Source organism: Falco biarmicus, chromosome 8 (genome assembly GCF_023638135.1).
Source record: "Falco biarmicus isolate bFalBia1 chromosome 8, bFalBia1.pri, whole genome shotgun sequence".
NCBI classification, from domain to species: domain Eukaryota; kingdom Metazoa; phylum Chordata; class Aves; order Falconiformes; family Falconidae; genus Falco; species Falco biarmicus.
This window is the reverse complement of record NC_079295.1, coordinates 58,994,068-59,020,108: the sequence shown is the minus strand read 5'-3', so window position 1 is coordinate 59,020,108 and position 26,041 is coordinate 58,994,068. Positions and strand designations below refer to the sequence as shown.

Sequence of the window (26,041 nt, the reverse complement as noted above, 5' to 3'; positions counted from 1 at the left end):
TTATTTCTGTGCTGATACAGCATAGGGACAGCTTCCTCCTGTTGCTGGCAACAGACTATCACCCAAACGCAGAGAAAATGAAAGAAGAGAGGTCAGTGTGACTTCACCTGCCTGAAGGCCACCTGTGCTGGAACCCCCTCTGAAGCTGGCATAAATGTGATAATGAGACAGCCACAGAAATGGTGAGAAAGAACAAGCAACGTTTAAGTCCTCACAGTAGCCCTGATGGCAGAGGATCATGTTTTACACTGTTGTCTTAGCTCTGATGAGCACATGAGGTAGGAACTTTGTTATTAAGGGAGAACAGTGGATATGGTAAAACAAGGACAGAGATGAAACTTCTTTCCTCTGAGAAGTCTTTCCCTGACTGTGGCCTTTGACTTCAGAGGAAGGTTTGTAAAGGAACAGCTGATGCTGAGGGGAGATGGGAAGCTTTGAAAAGTTTTGGTGTGTTTTGGGTTAAACTATACTTGCTTCTCCCCCACACTGTGGCCATGTGCAAGCTCTGCTTCATGTTTGCCTCTCTGTGTTCACTTCCCTGGGTAGGAGCCTCAAAGGCTCAGAGATTATCAAAGAACCTGTAATGAAAACAGGTCAGTTTTCCATAGCTTTTGAGTCTGGATTGACCTTTTCTGCTGAAACATAAAAATTCACAGAAAAGCTTTGCATTGCTATCAAAGAAGAGAGGAGACAGACTTTTTATTTCCTATTTTTGGGGCTTTGCAGCTGACTCCAACAGATGACAGGTTCCTAGCTCTAAAGGTCTTCAATAAAATCCAAATTTAATCTGTTGAGATTGAAGTCTCTCCTCCCATATCGTCATTTTTTAGATACAAGGGTTGCCTCTTATTGCACTGTGGGAATCCTATTAAAAAAGGACCCCCTGACAGTGATGCTTTTTAAACTAGGCCATTAGTCTTGTGACAGTGCACCAGGAGATTAATACAGAGTTAGTGAAGCTAACTTCACATTGCCCTTCTTCTCCTAAGAAAATTAAATTCATCTAAGGAAATCAGAAAGGGGACTCTGTAAAATACATAAATGGGGACACTATGGATGGGACAGCAGAGCATCTGGAGGGCTTCCAGCCCTGCATCTAGTCAGAGTCTCTTGGTTCGGCACAAACCTGCTGGTGTGGCCCTCTAAAAAAAGCCTCATGGCCTGAGATTCACTCAATGCAACCATAGCTATCACAAAGAGAGGTCTGAATCTAGGGAGAGATTCATCTAGGGAGAGATTCAGGTGCCTACGCTTCTAATGCTACTATGGATTCCCAGGAGTATCTGAGACATCCACATTGAGCTTTCTGGAGACCCAGCACTTTCAGAAGTCAGGCAGGAGACCCTCAGTTTTCTGAAGTGGTACCAGACATGTGTGTACATAGGAACTGAGCCCATCAGTGGCCCTTGGAGAGATCTAGAATCTCCAAGGACAATTCGGCTCATCCAAAGATATCTGTAGGAAGTAGAAGTGTGAGGGGACTGAGAGGAAACTCCAAACCTTTTTCGTGGATTTGCCTTTTATTGCAAATGGACAACTCAGTCCTCACAGTACCTTCTAACCTTGGGCTCTGAACCTGATGATAAATTGGAAGGATGGTACAAACCAGGGACCATAGTAGTGTTGTGCTAAGGAGAAAAACTGGGGCACTTTCAAAATCAATATGAAGGCAAATGGGAAGAAACATGGAAACATGAAATTCCCTTTCAATTGCATAGATGTAGTCACATGGTAAAATGAAGAGGGAGGATTTTTAGCTCCCCCAGTATTCAGGACATGTTTTCACCCTGCTATGCTGTGATTCAGATTTGCTATGAAACTTCAGGCTGCAATAGAAAAGAAACTATTTTGTTGTATTTTTCTCTCAAATTTTCTAGCTCACAGCTATGAATACCTGGAAATCCCAGCAACATCAGAAAAGCACTATGCTGTCCTCATGCTCAAAGGAACATAAGAGAAGCTGAGTGAAGATTGTGTTGACTGGACCACAACAGCCCCAGCACATTTAACTTCAAGACATAGTCAAATGCTTGGTCAGCTCCCCGGCATGCTGTGAGCTGTAACGAGTACTAGCTGACAGCTGTGCTTCTGGAAAGCAGGTACGGGAACAACATCTCTGCCACATGTGGTCTGGATGTTATGGTCATGCTACTTAGCCCATGACCAGTGCTCCTACCCTTCCCAGTCCCATAGGTCTGCCGTTATTTCACGCCCTGCCATTCAGAGGTGTGATAAAAGGCATTAAAGGCAAAGGGCTTTTTGTCTTATCTCATTGAATTCCCTTGTTTTGTAGGTTGCATTTCAGTTCCAAATTTTATCTGGATTCAGCCTCGTGGGGGTTTCATTAGATCTACAGAAAGAATGGAACGCTGAAAAATACAGAGAGAGGAGGCAAGAGGAAGATCAGCTCCACAGCTGTGCTTGAGCTAAAGCACCGGGCGAACGTATTCTTGGTGGTTCAGGTTTTGGGTGTTACGGAGTTCTCACATAGGACAGGCGCGTTGGTTCTTTTTCTCAGTGTACACGAAGAGGATATATATTTATTTTAGAAAAACACTTAGCCAGAAGGAAGACAACATGTAGTGAAAGATAAATTATGCAGATAATGTTCTATTATGCGCACAGAGTAAAAAGTACAAGGGATATGAATTTCCCCAGGGAGTCACCTCTGAAAGGGGAGGCTGGGACAACACACAAAATAAAATGAAGAAGAGGAGGAAGGAAAAAAATGAATTGGAAGTAGTCAGTTCTGGCAGATTTTGCTGGAAGGAGAAAGAAGACTGAATGAGCAAAAGATTGTGCTGGGGGCAACTCCTTCTAAAGAAAGGGCTTTGGATTGGCTGTGTCACTTGTCCAGGTCACTCCTCCAACTCCTGAGGACAGTGTTTTGACCCTGCAGGTATTTACAGAGGGTGAGGTGAGTGACTGGAAAGTGTGAAAAGAACCAATGTAGAAAACAGTTGGCAGCGTACGCTCTCCTGCTGCAGGAAAGCCTCCAGGCTTCCCCTGTGCTCTGAGGTGGGGAATGCACTGGCTTTTTATAGTTCTGGTCCGTCCTATATGGGCTGTCGAGGTCTGACAAGATCTATTCCTGTGGGTTGTGTGGCAATGTAAGATCAGATACAGCATGCAAAGCAGCCCCTGGTCTTGCCAGAGACAAGACAAAAGTCTGCTGAGGGTGGAGTAATAATTGTATTTGAAGAGCACAACAGAGAGAGAGTCTCAGTGGGCAGTAACACTTCATTTCATCAGGAGCAGCAAAAAGATGCTTCTCTAAAGTCTTTCTCGTTTCACCCCCAGAGCTGTACCTTGTATTGCAGGTCTCTTCAAAGCTGGCGTTTTGAACCAGTCCTGTTACCGTTTGAGCTGATGCTCAGCTCCACTGCAGCAGTCCTGATGTGCTCATGCTTCTCCTGCATGGTGCAGTGGGCTGAGCTGTGCTCAGGTGAACAAACAGAGAAAATAAAACAGGTTGGGTTTTTTCCAGCCCTTGAGATAGGTACGGAAGGTGGTGGTCTCCTCCTGTGACAGTGCACACTGGTTTTCCTCAGTGTGCTCAGCCTCAGACTCTCTGACCTGGCGTCTGGAGTCCTTGAGGTGAGGTGCCGAAGGGACACAGCATTTCACAGGCTTTGCTGCAGCCATCGGCAGACATGTAATTGGCTCTTCCCATGGGCTGCCATCATGAGCTTCACTGTGGATAAAAAAAAAAGAGAAAACAAATCCAAGTGCCAGAACCCCTGTGGCTCTACCTTCACACACGTGCTTGCGGTGAGCACTGTACCACTATGCTAGGCACTGACCTCCTGCAAGCAGGCGCTGTAGGAATCACTCCCATTCCCTGTGCTCACCACGCTACAGCCCCACGTTATGAAAACAAGCTTATCAGTCTTTTGGGTTTGTGTTGACACTTGCAGGTTCAGAGGCTTTTTGTTTGTTTGCTTTCTCTATGCTCCTCAGTGCATAATTGGCCAGATACATTCCTGTTTTCTTTTCCTTACAGCTTTCTACCAGGCATTACACAACTGGAGCCTGGAATAATTTGTTGATGTTGTACAAATAAATTGTCTCTCTTGGAGACCTGGCTGATGTGATCAAAACTCACAAATGGTATCGGACCAGACGGCTGTTGAGGCAAGTGGTTCTGTTTAATTTGGTGCAAGTCATTGCTGTTCCCTTTTCCTTGTCATGTTTTCTGCCTCCCTGGGTACGTACATATTTTTTCCTCTGTCTTTTGAGTTGCTGGCTCCTTGCCCTCGGATCTAGGATGGCATGCCTTTCACAGCGTTAGTACCACATATTTGAGGGATATGGGAGAAGAGGGTCCAACATACTGCCTGTAGCTAATATGCTGTCATGGCTTGCTTTCCTTTTCTGCAACCTCCTTTCCACAACAGATACACCTCGGAGGCCAAGCAAAGAAACAAGTCCAAGTGGCTTGCTTTCTGCTCACCCTCCCTTTCTCATTAAAGATATTTTGAGTGTTTGGATGTGGACTCTTGTTTTTCATAGCTACTGCTGGTTCCACCATCTGTGAATTTGTCTAATCCCAACAGAAGTTATTGGCCTTGACTTAAAATTATTCCCTGTTCCCTTTGTAACAGCTGCTGGCAAAGCTGCTGTTCTCCTGATGGATTTTGTTTGGTCTAAGTTTGATAGCTTACTTATGACAAAGGCCAGCAGTCTGTTAAAACCGTATCATCTCTACATTTAATACTTCTCTGCCCCCAGATTTCATTTAATCTAAGTATTAAATGTAGTTCACATTGTTGCAAAAAAACCCCAGTTGCTGTTTGCAATATTAGGAGAAAAAAATAATAGGAAATAAAGGATAAAAAGGCAAGTACTGAATGTCAGCATCTTTGGTTGCTGTTTATTGATACAGGATAAATTAATTGCTGTCTCATACCTTCCTCCTGAAGATTTCCCTTCTTGACAAAGTGGCATATATGACGGTGAATATCTCTCTATCATAGTGTGCTATCTGTGGACTTACAGATTTCTCGTATCTGTGCTATTATTTACAAGTTAAATGTTTCCAGGTTTTATCCTTGCGTGTATTGTGTGTAAGTGTATCTTTTTCTGTCATTTAGCAGTACTTCAGAAAACAGCTGGTGCCCCCAGGGTAAACCTCTAAACAGTGTCCTACTCTGACAAAATTCTGCTTTATCAGCAAACCATGTTGTGCATATTTCTCTCATTGTTTTGCAAATTGCAGTTACAAAGTGCTTTTGCATTTAAACAGGATCTCCCTGACCTAAAAGTTTGTAAAATTATGTTAGAGAGGGCACGTTAACTTGATGCTCTAACCTACCCTAAATAGCTGGACTTGTTTCACTTGGGCAAATTTTGTATTTATAATGACCTACAATGTCATCAGAATACTTAGCAGAGACGCTGCAGCTCCAACTTACATGAATATTCTTTTGAAGGGCTAATCAGAAAAGATATACCATCAAGACTTTAAACATACAGTGCTAGATAGCACTGTCCAAACTGGACATCAACAATTACTCAATTCTGATTAATCAGATCTTATAGATTTTTGCTGCTGACCAGTTCTCCATGATCTTAATTCAGATCAAAGCTTAGGCTGGAGAGACTAATTTTATGCCAGTGTTTGAAAATCCAAAGCCTTTCTCCAGATCATATAAAATGGATGCTTATGAGGTGTCTTACTGAAAGCACTAGGATACACTTGAGAATTTCAGCTTAAGTTCCTTCTTCAAATATCTTCCCTTTAAGGCCCTTCGTGCCTTTGCTTACTCATGTGTAGCTAACAGGCTACAGAAGAACAATATCTCATTCTCATTTAAGTAGTCTTTATGCTACAGGGACCAACTGGTGGTCTCCTAAGTGTCCAAGAGATAAACTGAATAGAAGATTTTGAAAATAAAACCAGCTCCATGTGCTACAGCCAGAGGAGAAGGCAATGGCAGTGTATGATGCTTGCAGCATTGAGTTGTCTCTGTCTCTTTCCACTGAGCAAGAGGCTAGCTGAAATTCTTTGGTGGTCTGGAAAGGGAGGTTCAGGGACAACATCCTATATCATGAAACAAGAAGATCCAGTGCAACCCATCTTGTTGGGTGAAGGTATAGGAGGCTGTAGGAACTGTGTGTTGCACATAACTAAACAGAGAATGTTCATTTCCATGGGGTTTATTCAGATACTTTCATGACTGTTGACATAAAATGTCAACCAACAGAACAGATGACTTAGAAGAAAATAAAATAAGTTTTAAAGCCAGATGCACATCAGTGATTTTCAAGGGAAATGCCTGGTGATGCATTCTACAGCAGTGTGCCAACTGTAGGCATTACTCTATAGCTTCTGCTCTGGAACAGATAAATGGTACAGGCTGAAGGAATGGGGCAGGAGTGTGTATGCCAGTGTGGCTGCATGCTGAATACCTTCTGATCTTGCCTGCTGGTCTTGCAGTCAGTATGTGAGGAATCTCCCCTTCACTGGGACTTCTGTCTGGAGAAGGCACGTATGCAGTGAAATACGTTTGTCTGTCTGCTCACATGCTGGAGCTCAATGACTGGGGCTGTTGTTTGAATCTCTTTGCCTGGCTACTTTGTACTTTTGGAAAACAAGGAGGAAAACAGCTTTAATTCTTGTGGTTTGGTTTTTTTTTTGTTGTGTTGTTTTGGTTTTTTTTTTCCCCTAGAGCCACTTTCCATGACCAAATTTGCAATCAGAGGCCAGTGTTTCCAGATTTCCTTTGATAACTTAGCAGAACAGTGTGGTACAAAATTTTACCTTTCCCTCCTTTTCCTTTTTAACAGACTTCAGTTTCTCATTGTATGTTAGGAGCATCTCTTATTAGGATTAAAGTAACCAGATCTTTCTGTCGGCTTTGGATGTGCATGGGAATTCCTGAACTTCAGCTGCTCTCTTTGTGCAATTCTGCTGATGAAAAGCTAGTCATAGAAAAGGTTTGTACTTGTAAATCCATGGCACAGGGAGGATAATACTGTATTGCTTCCTGGCTGCTGTCACTGAAGTCACTGTGCTGGCACAGAGTGAGGCGTGAACAGCTGCAGAAATCCAGTAATGGCCCTGCTGTTGCTTTCTGGAGGAATGAATGTGGAAGTAAGTGTCAGGAAAAGGAAATTGCCAGCAATGCTCTGTCCTGGCCACTTGCTTGTGGGAAAGGGTTGGCAGGTGACCTCTATTTCTTCCATGGAGGATGGGAGTATATTTTTTTTCCCTATCTGCTAATTCTCTGCTCAGACAAAATTGCCGTAAAATACTTTCACACATGATTATTGACCTCACTCCCAGTTCAGGTCTGGCCTTTATCCCACTCCATGGTCCTGTGAAGGCTGATAATTTTGAGGACTTTCTGCAGTAGCTACACTGAGAAACCATTTCTGCTCCTTTTGCTAGGGAGAAAAGGCTGTCCTTCCTGAATCCAGGACACTAGGGAGGAACCATCCCACCTGGCCCTGATGATGCTCTGCATCCACTGTGCAGCTAAGTGCATGTGCTGATGTTCATATCATGTAGAGGAGTTCGGAACGTAAGAGACAGGGATGATACATGACCTGAGAAACAGTATATACATGTGTGAGTGAATATGCCATTGTATGGGCTCCCTGTGTGGGGCACTGAATCTCTGGTAAGCTTCTGTTAGCAAAATGGTCTTCAAAGATCAGTTAACAGCTAGCACGTTATGACAGGCATCATGGAGAGGCTGAAGGTGACTGTCCGTCACCAGCTGCTCTGAGTGCAGATCTAGCATGGCAGAAAGCTGGGGCAGGAGGGATAACGCTTGCACAGTGCCTGGTGGCCGCTGGAAGCACTTCTTTTTCCAAGCTCTGTCTTCACACCTTTACAATCCAAGTAAAGTGGAGAAATAAATCACTGTGCACAGTTGTCTTTTTGCTCTCCAAGTGCCAGCCAAAGAGTTTAAATATAGCTAAACCACCCTATTTCCTCAGCACAAACCCTCAAGTCCTCAAAATAAATGGCTAGGTCCTGGTATCGCAGGAGTGATTTATAAACCAATTATATTGGGAATTTTATTCTCTGTTGTTGCTCTGATAGATTATGGGTCAATTTGGTGTTTTACTCATGTAGGAACACATTCTGCCATAAAATGTCTGAACTTGGCGTGCTGGGATCTGTTCTGTCCATCTTGTGAAACATGTCCGGTTTGTGGAAAGACTTTTGAGAATTGTTTTTTATAGGGGTTTGTCTCTGTTTGCTTCTGAGGGCATTAGCAGGAATGCAGAGAGTTCCTTTCCAGTAAAAAAAATCTTCAGTCTTCTGTCTTCTCATCAGACTTGAAACATGTAGATGATGTTCATGGTGCAGCTGAATCTGTAGATTATTAGCTATTGAGGAATGGATATCTTGGATCCTTCAGAGTAGCTTGACAGCATCAGTAATGGGTCTTCAGCAGGGGCCATAAGCAGGTATCTGGTGAAGAACAAGAGCAGGGTAGCATGTTTAATCTTCCTCCAAAACCTTTTCTACTTTCTGAGTATATTCAGCTCAGGATTTCTCAAGACTGATGTGATTCTCAGTAAACCACACTGGGTTCTTCTTGCAGCAGTTTGTCCAACCTGTCCTTGAACATCAACAATTCTAGCACCAGTCTGAAGAAGGCACTTTGGTTTTTAGAGAGAAACCTGTTATCCTCTACAATGGTGCAAACCCACAGTTACTCTAAGCCTTTAGCTGCGTCATTTTTTATTGGTGAAATCTGAATAAGGAAGAGAATTTGACCAAGACAGTTAATGAGAATTAAAGAGGAAATTCAGGGGAACCAGTTTTATCATTATGCCTCTAAAGTCTTGCATGACTTTAGCAATGCAAATTGATTAGTGCATTTAAATTCTCTTGCTAATACAGACTTTTCCACTCCTGCATGTTGTTTATGTCAATATAAGCCAGAAAGGGAATCAAGCCCAAGGGTATCATCCTTGAATCTGCTCTTCCTCCTTCTTTGCAACTTAGAATAACAATGTCACAGTCCTGAATAGCATTATATTTTTCTACTCCTACAAGCTACAGTCATCTTCTCTAGCTACAGGGAGATTGAAGCTAAAAGAGAAACAAAATGCAATCACAGTCACATTTCTACAGTGGTGATGCAAGACCCCAGGCAGATGGTATTCTCATGCCCAGCCTCTTTCATTTCCTGGATGTGGCTCTTGGCATCCTGGACTTGTTTGCGTTAAGATGCATACATTGAGCAAGTCTTTTCCTCAGAATGCCTGACTCTCCTTGTTGCTTCTCTCCCCACATTTCGATTATCTAACATAGGAATACAACAAGCACTGCAGTAATTAAGACATCATAGCATTCACAGACTATTAGAGAGCAATTCCAGCATTGGTGGAATGGAGTAGTCAGAAAGAATAAAATAAGCAATGCTACTTGTGTGAGCTGAAGATGACTAAAGTCAGTATACTCATGTAACAGATAAACACCAAGAAAATTCAGTGTGTGTACAAGCTGGACTTGGGGAACTTTTTTAGCTTTCTTCTCATTTTAGGTGAAATAGCACCACAGGTAAGAAGGGTGCATTGAACTCATTTACAGACATGAATGCCCTTCATGGTGTATTTCTCTGAAGATAATCTTTATTATATTTGGCTTCACTCAGCTGGGTGAGAAGTTCTCTAATATTTGCCTGCCTGTTATTGTATTGCCGTTTACTAGTTATAATGAGCATTTAGTGTTTTTGAATTATTTGCTGCTTCATTGAAAACACAACAGTCATTGGACACCATTAAGGGATTCTTTATCAATCAACTAAATAATAAAAACAATCAGCGAGCATGTATAAACAATGAGATTTTTCTGGCCTGGCAGATAGCTGGGAATGTGAGCAAATCATCCCCACTAGCCATCATAGTCATGCTAACAAAAGCTTTGAGGCACATGCAAAAATGCAGATAGTCAAATGTTCTTGGGTTGTGTCTCTGGAGAAATATTATAGCTGGGCTTGGAGAAGAGCTTTCTGGTGATGTAAACTGCATGTCCTTTATGGATGGTTGCTCATAACATGCAGAGTGTCGAGTTTTAGTGTAGAAAACCCCATTCAGTATTTTCTCCCTGGTAGTAAGTTTCCTTCCAGCTGAAATATTTCAGCTACTTGGATGAAAACTGTGTTTCAGACTAAATAGATGGCTTCATATTTTCACTAAATATTTTTTAACGATGTGGAATAGGCGTGACAGAGGCCACAGAAAGAAGAACAAGTTACAGAGGGAAGATGAGTGGGTGACCTCCCAGGATGTCAGCTTCTCCCCGAGAAGCCCCAGGACACCCTTTTCTTTGTTTCTACAGAACAGATGCAAAGAAGCCAAACCTTTTTTTTTTTTTTTTTCCTGAGGACAAATCACTTCCAAGTACATCTGGATGAGCATGAAGAATGAGAATATGAATACAGACAATTATGATGGAGTAGAGGGCTTGTAAATTTATACCCAAACTTACCCCCTGGTAACTCATTCATCTGGGTGTCTTGACGGGATGCATGTGAAATAGTGGGACAATAAAAGCTTTTGTTATGCTGAAAGATGTTAATAGTGGCCTCAGGGTGAGCTGGGTTTCCAAGACAATCACAGATAACACAGATAACACAGTGGAAATTCAGGAGGCTCCGGAGAATGAACACTCAAGCATTTCTTTTGTAAAACAAAGAGACGTGGGCTATCTCCAATGGGGGTTGTCTAAAGGTATAGGTTTTACAGGATCTTATTTTTATGGAAAAGTACTTCATGGGAGAGTGGGGTATCTGAACTGCTGGTTACACATATGGAAATATCCAGAAAATATGATTATAGATGACTGTGCCTCAGCAGGTTTAGGTCTAGCGACAGGTCCCAGGTTCATGCCCTCTGCGCTGCCAGCAAAAGGAGACACTCGACAAAGAAATATCGTGTGTAACAGCTTTGGCAGCCTTTGGGTGGTTAGAGATGTTTCAAAAAAGCTTTCAGTCTTTCAGAAAGGGAGGTTATAATGCAGATCTGTCCTCTCCAAGTAACAAGGAACAGCAAGGTATGCAGTGAAGCTCCTTTTCCATCCCCTTTCTGTCTCTTTTCACTGTTATCCCTACACAACCTGCTGCCTCACAGGGAAGACACCATTGTGATCTCAGGACTTACTGGGAGTGTAAGTTCATAGGGCTGTGGATGTTTTTTTATAGTTCCTGTGTCTAAATCTGGACCAGCTTGATCCTGTCTGAAAATCGCGTCCTTTTGTGAAAAGACTCAAGAATAAACAACTAGATTGGATCTGCTTCTATGTACACAGGCAAATGTGCAAAGATGTTTTGAGTGTATTTCACCTAGTTTAAATGTAACTGCCTAAAAATTGTTTCTAGTCGAAATAAGTGTGTAGATTTGCTCTGTTGTTAGTAGGAATAGAACGACATGTTCAGAAACGGTCCCATCTCTCTTGGACAGCCATTTTAGGATGAGACAAATGGTCTTTGGGAGGTGTTTCTGTCGCCAGTGACTACAATAGAAACCAAGACACCTTGCAGGTCAGCTGCCTAAGCTCAGTTGAGAAGAATCCTATCCAGAGTTCAACAGCACTGCCAGGTTTGCTCCATGTACCCCTGTATGCTACAAGCTAAAAAACCTTTCCAGAGCCTACACCACAGCTGTAAATCACAAATCCCACAACTATTCTCTGCCAGAGGACGAAAGCAAGGATATCCTGAGGCTATATGCATGGAGGATCCTAGGAAGTGCTTACTTGTACCTCAGTTTGGACATGTGACTAGTGGCAAAAGGATAGGTGAGTAAGCAAGAAACTTGAACTTTCTACAGCAGCGGTAGCTGTCATGGCTAAGACCCATTGAAGTGATGAGCCTAACTGGCAACAACATATCAGAAACTTGAAAAGGAAAAACACACTCCAGAAATGCCAGTCCCAAAAGTTGTGCAAGTGACTTAACAAATGTGGAACAGTGCACCACATTTAGGTCTTGGCATCCATAATATAAGTAGACCTGTTTATTTATTTTACCTTTCACATTCTTCTTGCACTTCTGTCCTCAAAAGAGATAGCTTAGATCAAGTCACTTAGGTCCATGCTGAAATAAGATGTCCTTTTGTGATTAATACCTATGAAAACTCAGAGTGACATGGTAATATAACCGTAAAGGTTTGGGTTCCTTCAGGGAAATCCAGTTGCACTCACTTTGTTGTCAGAATAATGAGGTCTCTGTTTTGTGGTCATAGAGTGAATGCGTTTGATGCAGGTAGAACAATTTTTAAGTCACACAGACCTCTTTGGAAGGAGACGAGAAGTAAAACTTTTTTAAAATTGCTGGGTTTTATGTACCCACATGACACACTGTTATGGATTAAGTGTCTGTAAAATGTTGATTTTCTGTAATCTCATACTATGTTTGAGAGATAGGAAACCGTTCCATGGTACAGCCCTGAATCTGTTGTTCCTTTATAATTATGCTGGATAGTGCACGCAATTTTCTGTCACATAGGTTCAGACAACAGTTGAGTGCATATGTTCTTTGAATTGTTGATCCCATTGGGGTTAATAGGTACATAATTAGTAATGTCTAACTTCAAGTGTTTGGCTTTTAGGTATTCGGTGATTGTTTGATAATGTCTGATGAATATGGACAGATGCAAATAACATTTGTAATGATATTATCAGAAATCTTCTAGCCAATATAGGGGGCAAAGAAAGCTTCCACCTTCCTTATAATTTCATTTTTTGTCTGTACTGAGAGAGCCAGATACATTGTATTGACTGATTCCTGACGCTGGGTTGCTGGGACTGTCTGTTGCTGCTTTGGAAGAGCATTTTTGGACAGGCAGTGATGAGGCTGGATAAACAGAAATGTTCTGAGGGTTGATGTTTCAGACCAGGTGAAGGATTTCAGGAAATTCACTAAATGTTCCTTGTGCTTCAGTTCACCCAGAGGGAAAACTTAAGCAGAAAGTAGTAGTCACACTGAGAAACAGATGCCAGCCTTTGGAGCAGGGCAGGCAAAGGACAACAAATACAAGATGATGCAAATTAGCATCTAATGGGTATTGGACAGTTGCTTTCAGGATGGTCAAGTGTGCAGTGTTTCTAAAGTAGTGCTCAGTCACGAGTTGTCTCTTCCCATTACTGAGCAAAGTGAACATTAGTGCTGCCGTGTTCTGCCACCCAAGGAAAGAGATGTGATAATATTCACCCATCTCAAACAACAAACATGAGATGCATTGCAAAAATCAGTGAGGCCGAGTCAGATCGCTGAATGTGCAGCAAGCACGCACCGCACAGTGAAGTGCTGTTGTATCCCCCTGTTGGAGCTGAGGAAAAGTAGGTCCCTGTGGCAAAACCGGGGGCTGTTTAGTTCATTTCCACCCTGACCCCCGACTTCTTCCTTCCCTGAGTGCTCACCATCAGACCTGAAGCTATGATGACTTTCCACTGGAGTTAGGAGGGGAATAAACCTCACCACGGGCACTAAGAGAAGCATGGTAGGAACTGCAGAAGGAAGGGAGAAGGGGTAAGATGTGTGGAGCCTACTCGGGAGAGACTGGTGCATACGAAGAAACTGCAAATGTAAGATTATACTGAAAAGAACAGTGGTGAGATTGATCTCACCTCACTTCAGGTATCTAATCTGACCTGATTTAGATTTTTACTTTAGGATAAGACTAATCATAATCTAAAAATATCCCTTTCTCTCTGCTGCCTATAGTCAGTGCCTAGCACAGATGAAGTTGTCTGAACTGTAGCTGTGTCTGGCGAGCTGGAGCTGGCCCCATATGAGTGAGAGTAAATTTCCCGATGCAGATTTCCCAGTTTGAGCATTTGGGTATCGCTTCCTCTTTCAGTGCAACCTGCCTGTATAGCCATTTCTACACTCCCAGCAGACTAATTATTACAAAAAGTCTCTGTCATTGCTTTGCAACGGTCCATAGCTTAACTAATTTAAAAATGCAAATTAATGCTAAATTGCAGTTGAATCAGAACCATCTTCTTCTCCCCCCCCCACCCCAGCCCTCTCTCTCTTTTATTTTTTTCCTCTGCTGGGAAAAGAAAGATACAGCAGACATTAAATGCTGATGGTGAAAATCAATCTTTCAGGTTTGAGGTAATTTTGAATTAGGTCCCGGTGCCAGGGATAGTGACATCATCAGCGTTGCTCAATTGATCCATGGTTTGAGGAGAAACAGCTTGGACCTGATCCTCCCTTTGTCCTTACAGAGATGCTTAAATGCTGCAGTCTTCAGGTCTGTTCACTGGGAAACTCATACTCAAATGATTTCAAATGTTAGGAAGCGGCATTCAGGAAGAACATAAGCAAATACGTGAGCTAGAACACATCCCCTTGTACTGCCATGGTCTTTAAGCATTCAGCTAGAGCTCTGTCTTGCAGTCATGTGTGGGTGATGTGCCCAGGTGGTTATGAAGAAACAGCTGAAGGGGTGTTACCTCTTTAGCATCTGTAATTAGCTGGTTAACACTAGTTAAGCTGTTAGTACTTTCAGACTGTAACCCAGTCAAGATTGTTTCATCATCTCATGGTCCCCATCTGTCTTTACCTGCTGATATTAACTTTTTCTGTGCGACAGTAATTCCTTTGAGGAAGAGGCTATGCTATAGCTACATATTTGAAGGGGACACGAACAACATCTAGCCCCATGATTTGTGGTCTTTAGCTGCAGGATCAGATAGATAGTGGTAATAACCATTTGTAGTCAAGTCTTGTTGCTTTGTTATGCCAGCATTGCACTGTAACATCAACACTGAGATTGAATGCTCAGGAGTGGGACTCTTGTGCATTTAGACAGCCACTGATGGGCTCAAAGTTAGGTATTGGGACTGCTTCCCTCCATGGACAGTGTATGGCATGAGGGTCTGGTAATCCAAACCGTGCACCACACTTTTGCCCATAGATCTCCTCATTGTGTAGCTGAGTTAGGTACTCAGAGAAGATAACCTGAAACAGAAGTCCTCTGTGCTTCAGAGTTAAGGATAACAGACCCTCTTAGGGGTTCAACCTCAGCTCAGATATTGATGATAGTCTTCATGCTAAATGACATCTGGCTGAGAAAACCACAGCAAATTACAGGAATCACCCCAGAGAGCAGCTGTTGGCAGCTCTATACTCTATACACAGGACTACATTTGTGTTCACAAAGCATTTTTCCTATTTTGCAAATTGATGCAGGGATGAAATTTCATGAGTGTTTGTTGACACTTGCATACAGCAGACCGATTTCTAAATGGCCTCTATATAGATGATTAAAATTCAAACTCCAGTTCCCACTGTCTCCATTGGTCTTGTACAATTCCATGACGTTTGCTGGGCTGATATGCAATGGGAGGTGAACGTGGTTCTTTGGAGCTGTGAACCCCCTTGTTGGCGCAAAGCTGCTGCTCACAGACACACACATCTCTCCTCCCAGATCCCAGACCAGCACAGCGGACTGGTTTTCAATTAGGATTCAAACATCACAATGATAGAGTCCTCCTAATCCTTCTACAAAGGTTCGTCTGGTTAATCAAACTGTAATGCCTCAGGCTCTGGGTACTTTTGCTTACCATCAGCTTAGTGCCAGATCTCCTGGGACACGTTCATGGTTCAGGATGTGCAGCGTGCTTCCAATCTGTGCGGGCCAATCGCGTTTAAATAGGGAGGAAGGGGCAAAGAGGAACAAGAAAGAGGTTTTCTGTCCTTTATTTGCCCTGAGAGGGTTTCTTTGTCTACCCTGGGTTACCCAGGGGTTGTAGCTAGATGTCAGCTGCGCCAGCCCAAGGTTTGCTGGCTTCCTGTTTCCTGGGAGTGTGGCAGCCCATGTTGACAAAACCAGTTGTCTATAGTGGAGTTATGTTTTAGTGGTTGCTGGGGGAGAAGAGAAGTCACTGTTGAAAAACCTGGGTCTCTCTAAAAACAGGCTGAGGGTTTTTGTAAACTAAGCAAGAATCTTCCTGAGGTTTTTATGTGTTTGTCCATTAAAGCCCTCAGGAGCATTGTGACAACTGGAGTCCCCAGCACACGGTGAAGGCATGCCTTGGGAATTTTCCCAGACACTCCTCTGGCCTCATGTCCAGATAGAAGGTGACAAAGGAGCTGTTATCCAGGCTGCAGAAGTCCTAATGGCCAGTCATACTTCTTGTACTAGAGATCTGCATTATCAGCGATGCTTTTGTAGGAGCCTTCATAGCTACATATGGCAGTCTTAATTTTGGGTGCATATCTAAGGCCAAATCCTGATCTTGGTGGCACCAGTGTAAAACTGAAATTTATTGTTACATTCACTCAAAAGTAAGCTCTAGGCTTACTTTGGGAACAGAATCTGACCAAACATCCCCTTCTGGATGAAGGGAGAATTGTACCCTTCGCGGCAGCAGGGTATAAGAAAGAAAACCTTGTATCCCACTAGAGATCCCTCAGTGTATGGTGGAGAGGGCTGCAGGTCTGCGTGTGTTTTCACATGTGCTTGTGCTTGCACTTGGGAGAGACAGGCTGTCTCCATGAGCCGCAGCAGCTCCTCACTACATGCACAGCTGTCTCTTCACTCTGGGTAGGTAGCTGTGCCTGTAGCGTGTGTGTGCCGCTGGGTGTGGGTCATAATCAGTGTGCACCGAATCATCCCTTGAGCATAAAAACATATGTCCCTTATGCCTCAGAGTCTGCCTGGGGGAGAAAGCATGAAATTGAATCTTCTTTGTGGGTACGTGTCAAAAATCCCATATATATATATATATATATGCACACACATGTGTGTGTGCATAAACACACACACACATATATATGTATGGTTTTTTTGTATATGTGTGTGTGTGCATAAACACACACACATATATGTGTGTATTTTTGTGCTTTCATATTATTTGAGGGTGTCTTTTCTGTGATTCTGTGCTAGTAGGCACAAAAGCAGTACTGAAGATTAATTCCATTTAATTGTAGCGATAAAGAACATGGCAGTCACAAGAGGTTTGCCATCAGTGTTGGAGGACATTAAGTATTTGGGTTTTTTCAGTTGCAAGATAATAATGTTCTGGTGTAAATGTTTTATAATTATCTCATGAATTATTCACAGTTAACTTGATAACCCAGCGTTTTATGGGATATGGTCTCTAGAGTGCAAGGAGGGGAGGGAAAATTTAAAAATAAATAAATGTGAAGACAGGACCCAGCTGCAACAATGAGAAAGCACAGAGGCCTCTGATTTATTTTCTGTCTGCACTGAAGGGTGGTTTCATTCTTTCATTTATATTTTTGTGGTGATGAGCCACAGAACATAAGTGGATGAGGTTATTTTATATATATGTATATAAGGAAAAGAAAAACTGGGAAAGAAATCAAACTCCCTTCACTGTTTTTTAATCTGAAAGTGGTGCTTGAATTATTTCACGTATTGTTGCAGAGCTCAGAGGTTCTATTATTGTTGATACTGTTTGCATCTGGTGAAGCATCAACAGATATTTCTGGACCTTTTTTCTCTCTTTCCCTTTCCTTCTCTTTCCCCTTCTCTTCCTTCTTTCATCCTTATTCTAATGCAAGTTCTTTATTCACTTTTCTTCTTTTCCCTTTCCTTTTCAGTTCCTCTAGGCTTGTCTTTTTCTCACTACTTCTCTCTGATTCTTTCATCACTTCTCATCTTTCAATGTTTTCTTCTGTCTGTAACTCCTTCTTTGTTTTCTCCATTGCTAACAGGATCTTGATATCTGCTGAAGCCCATGGGTCTCAACCCAAATCAGCTGAAGAAAATCAGACCCAAGAAGAGTTCCTGCAATTTAACAAAATGTGGTGACAGCTTCTGGAAGAAGTGTTGAAATTCACACCTGCACATCCAGCCTGAATGCCCATCAGGTCTAGATAACCAAAATACACTGGAAAGAAATGTAGTAACTTCATTGTCGTACCCCAGAGATCAATGGCACAAAATACCCAGTGAGGGACTGGAGAAGTCTCCCAGCTTGCCTGGTATCTATGAATCCAAATGGAAAAGAGAATGTGGCAAAGACACTCGGTCCTACTGTGAGCAAAGGCTGCCCTCGTACCCAGGGAAGCAACTAATAGTTGGCACAGGACTGAGAGCTCTGGGGAGCTGTGCAGGAGCGATGTCTCCTGTGGGGAAGAAAAAAGCTTAGTGCAGACTCCAAGTTCTTCTCAGTACGGGCAGTGGGAAGGGAACAGCGTAATGTCTGGAATTACCTGTCATTCCTAGCTGGCATCCAGGCTCTTAGCTGTGGTGAGGTTTGTTGCACTGGGGTTTCCATAAAGAGCGTTCATCAATCAGGAATGCAGGTACTTTTTCAAAGAAACTCTGGGCGTCTGCAGAGCTTGATGGATATGCTTATAAATTTGAAAGTGGCAGTTTGGAGGGCAATTTGGAGGGTAGCTGGCAAGACATGAGCCATTGTGGAAAAATGAATTCACAGGCAGGACTTCTTTGAGAATGAATTTGAGAATGAAAGTGATTCCACCAACCTGCTTCATTCGTTTATTTAAATTTATGCTATAAAATGAACAGCAGAGGAAAGCCAAAACTTGCACTGATGATTTTTCTTCTTTGTTCCTTACCTTCTTTTATTTATTGAGCTGCTCTGGATACACCTTTCAAAAGACTTTTTTTTTTTTTTTTTTGATTCACTGTTTATTATATCTTCATCAGCCTTGAAATGGGAGCTGCAGGCAGCTTGATAAATGGATCAAAAAGCTGCTTCTGCCAGAATCAAACTAACAAACCCCCTCAATATCCATAACCCCTTTTGTTTTAACATTTCTAAAACAAGCATGATTTCCCTCAGAGCAACACTGAAGAGTGATGCCCCAGTATCCGTAAGTGTTTCAGCAAAGGGATTTCTTTATTCAGTTATGTCCAGGGCAGAAGTTTGTCACTGGGTCACGAACAGGACTCAGCCTGCAGCACGGGAGAGCAAGGGTAGCTGGGGTATGGTAGAGAGAGTCCTTGGAAGGCTGAACAAATCCTGACTCTAAAATGTGCTGGGCAGGTTGATGGAGTAAATGAGCCAACATGTACGAAATTGGGTCTTGCTCACAGAAACTAACAGCTGTCTTTCTTCCATACAGCTGGGTTTTTTTTGCCTAGATGCTTTCTAAACTCTCCCTTTTCTTCCAATCCGTCTTTAAATATGGACAGCTAAATATAGCCCAGGTTCAAACCTTTTGTCTTCAGCACACTTACTGAGTTCCACAGTTGGTGCAGCCTGGCAGTAAACCAGGGCTTTAGCTACTGTGATTTATTGATAGAGGTAAGTGGTTCAGCCCCATCTGTGATAGTACAAAATGTTCAGAAGAAAATAAATACCCCATAAGAAAGTGGTAATGGACCATCAGATGCAGAGCTCCCAAACAGCCAGGTGAAGACATCACATTTCCTGCTGTAGTAGATAGCACAGGTGTTGCAGCAAAGTGGGGGGTGGCGGGGCAGGCATGGGAGGTGGGGGACAAGTTTGGACAACCCAACACCCCACCCCCCCCCCCAACAAAACAAAACCTAAAACAAATAAAAAAGGCATGAAGTTGTATGACTTGTGAGAGGGAGTAGCAAAGCTCTAGTGGTGGATCCCGAGGGCAAAATGACAGAGGTTTGTGTTCCTGTCCTCATTAACCTTGTTTCACCTCTGCATGCAAAACTGGTTAATATGCAAAGCAGAAGATGTGAATCTTGGCCTGAGCTCATTGGTATGTAATTTGCCAGTATGGGTCATGCTGAGAACAGTGCATCCTGCTCTCCTAACACCGTTTCCAGAATGCAGCAAGTTGGCAGCACCCAAGGGCTGCCGCAAGGATGCCTGATGGGCTCTGCCAAAGCCAACAGTCTTCTCGTCGCTGTTCCTACCCACTGCTTGCCTGGTTTCCAACCATCTGTGTCATCAGTGGGCTGCCAGGGTCCTGGGCTGGTTACAGTCACATCTTCCAAGTAATGATTCCAGTGCCATGGTCATGCTGTGGGTTTGTTTCTGAATTATGGAGAGCCAGTATTACTGAATTATTACAGTGAACTGCTCCTGTCTGGGTTTTTTTTTTCTCCCATCTTTTCCAGTCTGTCTTAAGAACTGTCTGCCTTCAGAAAGAATTTTGCTGTTCCTTGGGGCAGGAGGTGAATATGAGTGGAGAAGGATGGAGAGCTGGAGGCTGCCTTTCTCTTGCTGGAAACACACAGCATGCACAAAGCCATGCAGGCAGGAATACTAATTGGAATAAGAGGTAAGAGATCAGAAGGTACCTTGACCCTTGTGGCTCGCTGGTTGTTTAGAACGCATAATTGGAGTTTGTTTAACACCAAAGGATAACTGATCATTCACAGGAAAGAAGCCAGCGGAGGGGATCAATTTTTCTATTGCTGTGCTAGAAAAATAGCAGAAAAGGGATGGTTCTTTACCTTTTACAGCAAAGCAGAAGAAATATATGCTTAAGACTGATGGTAGAAAGAGCTGACAGAGGGTTTGTTGGGTGCTGGCTGTCATTTCAGTCTTGAGCTTCAGTGAATGCCTGTGGATGATGCATATCCTGCACTTCAGCTGTGGCCCGGCTGGAGGCAGGGCAGAGGACAGCTCTACAATCCTTGAACTAGAAAGAAAAATTAAGTCACCTTGAAGGTGAAATAAGGAATATCCAGGCCACAGACTGATGTGTGGAATAGTAATCTGGGGAGATCACAACTAAGCACTTCAATCTCCATTTTCTGTGTAGGCCATACTGATGCATACTTTGTATAGACATAAGAGTTACCAAGAGCTGACTTCACTTGATAGAGCCAGAGCTTGGTTTGCACTTCACCTGTGGGATCCTGTAGTAAAAGCACAGATTCTTTTTTGGGGGGGAACAAATTTGTTTTATCAAAATGTTTAGCTGAAGGCTTTTGTTTCCCATCAAATACTTGTTGAGCCTTGCTTGAAGGGTCTCACAGAAGTGGTAGAAGAAGTGACTCTTCGGATGGGATTCAGTGTAGAAAGTCTTAATTATAGGCTTTGGCAGGGAACATCGTTCTGAATTAGGTATATCTGGACTTGTGTTGGTTGTGCATCAATATTCTGATCTCTCATCCAGAGGGTGCAATCTGTATACAATTATAATGCCACTCCCCTGTAAAACAAAACTAAAAGGCTGAGAATTGCCCTGAAACAAGAGTATTTTTCAGGTCAGCTTGGACGAGCAGGCCAAGCCTGACTTGCCAGCTGTGTGATGCCACCGCACATGTCTGCTCTGACCTAAGGACCATTCTGGGTTTCTGTGAGCCTGCGCTGTGCTGACTGAACAGCACACACATCTCTCTTGCTGAGATTATCCAGTGACAGCCCTCTGGACACTTTTGAGCAGGGAAAAAAAGAAAGGAAAACAAGAAGAATCTCTGAATCATGAATCAACACCGAGGGAGCTGGAGCAGGTTGTCTCTTGGGGCATGGCGTGCACCCCACAGGCATGCTTGTAGTCCAAGGCTGCTGGAAGTCACAGGGCACCCCATTGCCTCCTCCCCACGCAGGTTTGCGTGGCACAAGGCTGACCTCCAGTGGGCACTGACTAGTGTCGTTGGCCTGTAAATCTGCAGAAGATGAGTACAAACGCTCTTTAAAGGCCACATACTCAGATTTCAGGGTAGATATTTGCTCCTTGCCCCCTTCAGGCCCTTCTGGCCTATAAACCAAACCTTAGGAGCAGCCTCCTACTGAGCTGGTAAATGCAATGTGGTTGCACTGAGACAGACCATTCTGAATATGTCCTCACGAAGCAGGGAGGAAATCCTAACTGTGGCCTCTGTCCCTACAGAGCCAAGTGGTGAGCAAGAAAGGGGCAGCAAGGAAAGGGAAGAGCCTGAAGCTTTTGGGGCAGAATGAGTTTCATTCTGAATGAGGCTGTATCCCTCACAAAGTCCAGGACTAAGGACAGGGACCTGACTGCAGTGCCATCTCCTCACAGCTGTGTAGTTTTATCTCATTCCCCCTAACTTCATGGGTCAGCCACCGGAGTCCCAAGAAGGCTCGTCCTCCAGCTGCACTGCTACCAGGGTTCCAGTTAGTTACCTCCAAGTATACACGCATGACTTGCAACTCTGCCTTTGTAGGGTGAGGGGGGAAACACATCCCAATTCAATCTGTGGTTCCACATTGCAGGGCAGCAAACAGCTGGAAGGAAGTGCACATCTGAATGAGGAGGAACCATCTCTACAAACAGTCACCCAGGCTTTCCTTCCTTCCCAGAAACCACGGGTGTCTTCTGCTAAAGGTAGGGATACAGGTCTCTGATTCCTCTCATAACTGCCACAAACCCACCCCTGCCTTTTATATTGCTGGTGGGAGTTTAGTTCCCCCTCCCCTATGTCTTTATAGGTGGCTTCATATGCCCTCAATAGAATTCTGTCGGTGGCTGACCTCTCCCCAGTGTGTGAATACAGATCTCTCCTCGTTCTCCTCAGAGCAGCATCCTGCTTCTACCGGTGAGGAATCACTGACACCATGACAAAACCTGACGGACTTAGGAAGAGCTGTCCTGGCTGGGTAATAGCTACCTGACCTCCAGCAGAAGGTGCAACCTTACCTACTAGAAGGTGAGAAACCCATCAGGTGCTAGAGATAGATCCTCCTGATTTCCAAAGCAAACCTGTTATCACAGGCTAAAGAGAGGATGAAGTATGAGGGATGATCTAGTCCAGTTAGTGCATTTTTATCTCAGAGGGGATTTTCAAGAGACAGCTATCATCAGTGTATGGCTTTGGGGCAACCAGAGCTACATTAACCAAAAGACATCTTTGGCCTACCAAATGTGTAACTAACAGGAGGTTATCCTGGACTGAGTACCTCCAGTGTTGAGACTCACTATGTCTCAGGTTTAGCTCAGGTTTGCACCCAGGGCAGTTTCCACCAGGCATAGACTTTGAACCTGGGCACTTTCCACCTATCTGAATACGGCAAGAGGAGGTGGAAAGATTGCAGTGCCCTTGGCATCTTCTCAGCACTCACCTGGCAATTTCTACAGACATCCATTGCGGACCTCAATGGTTGTGATGAACTTGGAGAGGCTGCAAAATGGATAGACAAAATGCCCCACTTAAAAGCAGCTCAAAGGAAAGGCAGGAGCTGTGAGCAGCCGGGAGAGGGGTCTGGAGGGAGCAGGACAGACAGAGCCGAGCTGCCTTTCCCAAAGCCTGCTTAGCATAGGCCAGGGCCCCCATTTGCTATTGACTGGAGGGATGTTTTACAAGTGCCCCTTCTGGCTTAGAGAGATATGAAATCTGTCTGTAATTAAGTTAATTTGGAGTTGAACATGGGCAAAGATAATGAGCTGGAAATAACAAAAGAAGATTAAGAAAGAGAGGAAGGTGTTGCTAAGAAACAGATCTATTGCCCCAAATCCTCCCCCCTGCCCAATCAAATAAAAGGTTTTTAGGAGCTGGATGGTTGAGTGATGGGGCAGACAGAGCACAGGCGTGATGATTGCTATATAAAGGCTCAAAATAATGAAGGAGATAAGAAGAGAGGTATGACTTGGAGAACTGAGGAAGGCAAAAAGGAGGAGAAAAATTATTTCTTATGCAGGTGACAGTTGTGGCCAGTACAGTTTAGTGGCAGAGCAGTGGCTTTGGGATCAGCAGAGGGTGCCTGCTGCCTGACTTGCCTGCTGGTCTCAGGGAACCCTTCCAGTGCCCTGAGCCTCTACTGGGAAGTGCTCTGAGACGTGTAAATAAGGCCACCATGTCTTGCTTATCAAAGATGAGCAAACAGCCCCTCTTGAAGGACAAGGCTTTTATTTTCTTCAGCATTTGACCCTGGTGAGTGTTCCCACTGCAGTCAAGCATCAGGGTGAAGACTTAAGACTGTTTCTCCTTGGCTTTTAGAAATGCTATAAAATACAGCCTGTTCAAGCCAAAAGGAGGATGGAAAAGAGGTCTGCCGAAGGGAGCAGAATACTTAACAGTCTGCACAGCATAAGTAAATAGACAAGTTATGATCAATGAGTTTGTTTGAATTTGACAGAGCTTTCCTGCAAACATGGGGGAGGGAAGGGGGGCAAAACATTCCCTGCCAGTGTGAGCTGTAATAAAGAACCTGCTGTTTTCTGATTCTCACTCTCTGTGAAAATTGAAAAGGTTAGCCAGGTAATTGAAATCGGGACTGGAATACCAATACGTGTGAAAGCCTTACAGCTGGCAAATAAAGTTGCAGGGAAAAAGACTCAATCCTCAGTGGAATTGCTTAGCAGCAGAAAGACAGGATAGATGGTGGGGAGAGGATTCTTCAATATACCTGTTCCTCATGGGAGGGGAGATAGGGGAAGGAATGAGACCTGAAGCAACCCGACTGAGGCTAACACTTGTATGAGTGCTCTTTGCTGTTAATACAAGACACACTGTAAAAAAGTGTAGTGTGCTAAGGCTGAATCATGGCAGTCATTGCTGCCTCTTGGAGTAATGTACTAGGTTTACTGGGAATTGTTAGGCTGCCACGTCAGACCCAGCTAAGGGACTGTTTCTTGTTATATGTGCAGAGAGAGAACTTCACACAACAGCCCCTTGTGTTGGGGCTGAGATATGTAAGCAAACTAGATGCAACTGGACCATTGTCAACTGCCTGTTCATCTTGGTTGTATGCAGGAACACAAACTGATTTGCATTATTTTAAGCTAAGGCCAGGGAGGTAGAAGGTTACTGCTGAGCAGCTGAGGAATGGTTCCTTGTTACACTACTTTGTGCTCTACGTGTCCAAGTCACAGTGGAGGGTCCTGCCATTGCTACTGCAATGTAAATTTGTATGTGTTTCTGTTTCTGTGGTCTGTTTTTCTGCATGATCAGGTAACTTGAGCTGGGAAGAAACAGTGGTGCAGGTCTTGGGGGAGCTGAGGTTTGTGGTATTAGTAGAGTTCATTCACATTCAAAGCCCCCTCCACATGTAATATTTCCTTAGCACCAACCCAACCAACGGAAACTCCAGTCTGTATATGGTTAAATAAACAATAAATATACCTCCAAGTCCCTGTGTTAGTGTTTTATTTCCTTCCTCATGTAAAGGCTGGGGAGTTCTTCTATTTCCCGAAACCGTGACTCTTGCAGTTTTTTGCTGCAGTTGCTCAGTCCTGCCCAACCCACCTGCACTGCAGTCAACAGCAGCATGAAAAAAACTTCTCTTTGGAGCTCTTCCATTGAGTTCAGGCAGCTATTCAGCACATTCTGTGGCAGGATAGGTACCTTTCCTGCCCTCACCAGCTCCTACAGAAGGGAAGGAAAACTGCAAGCTTGCAACCAAATGCTGCAAACCCTACAAATGGTAAAGCTTTGTTTGAATTTCCCACCTTGTGAGAGCATGGGCCAGGTGTCCCAGAGGCACCACCCCCAGATCAATGAGCAAAATGGTAAGTGAACCCCTGAAGATGCTGTTCTCCCAGTGTTTTAGGGTGAATTAATTGTTAGCCATTTGTTTTGCTCATTTGGAGCATGATTTTCCTAGTGAGTCATTTCTAAGGGAGTCTCTTGGGTTTTAAAGAAATTAAATGAATTGAAAGGGACTGACAAACATAACTGCTCTGCAACAAGGAACATACAGCATTCCAAGGTAACCTGTACCTAGTTGTCTAGCTATGCTTTTCAACTGCATAAGTATAAAATACGTATATGTTAATAATATGTATAAAAACTACCTGCAAAACACCTAAACTAGATGACTGAAATAAGTCAGCTGAGTTGATTTTAGCACAGCTTTTCTTTCCTCCTCACATTCCTTATAAAAGGAATCCATATGACCTCTGATGGAGATCTTCATGTTGTAGACATCTGAGTCTAAGGGTCTTTTGAAAAACCCACTTCTAGCCAAAAAAGCAAACAAAAGTTTGTTCCTCTGGGAAGGAGCTTAGCTGCACTTCACAGCATAGTAGAAACTGAGGATGTATGAAAGAAGTTATTTGGGCTTTTAAAATAGAGCCTTCAGTATTTCATTCATGAATTAGCTATCCTAGTGGGAAGCAAATTATTCCAACAGCTTCCAGACTCCTAAAATCAACCCTTCTTTAAAAGTTAAGTGTATTTAAGGTAATTTGCCTTAAAAACAACAGCTGCAACTCTTCAAGGTTTCACAAAGTCT

General features: G+C 43.5%; 2 long non-coding RNA genes across 7 annotated transcripts in view; both read left to right on the top strand.

The window, feature by feature from the left end:
• LOC130153505 (uncharacterized) overlaps positions 1 to 4,133 on the top strand; it is a 193,618-nt gene extending 189,485 nt beyond the window's left edge. For 4 of the 5 annotated variants that reach the window (XR_008823418.1, XR_008823417.1, XR_008823416.1 and 1 more), the window contains 2 exons: positions 1,878 to 2,099; positions 2,294 to 4,133. This is a non-coding gene — a long non-coding RNA (uncharacterized LOC130153505). The remainder of the gene's footprint in view (positions 1 to 1,877; positions 2,100 to 2,293) is intronic. The other variant, XR_008823415.1, reaches the window with a different exon arrangement.
• A 13,531-nt stretch (positions 4,134 to 17,664) lies between these two features.
• On the top strand, positions 17,665 to 24,936 carry LOC130153504 (uncharacterized). Of its 2 annotated transcripts, XR_008823413.1 has the most exons (4): positions 17,665 to 17,816; positions 20,017 to 20,180; positions 22,085 to 22,196; positions 22,387 to 24,936. It is a non-coding gene; the product is annotated as an uncharacterized LOC130153504 (long non-coding RNA). The 2 variants fall into 2 exon arrangements; XR_008823412.1 differs by having other exon boundaries at positions 17,665 to 20,180.
• Positions 24,937 to 26,041: the final 1,105 nt, after the last annotated feature.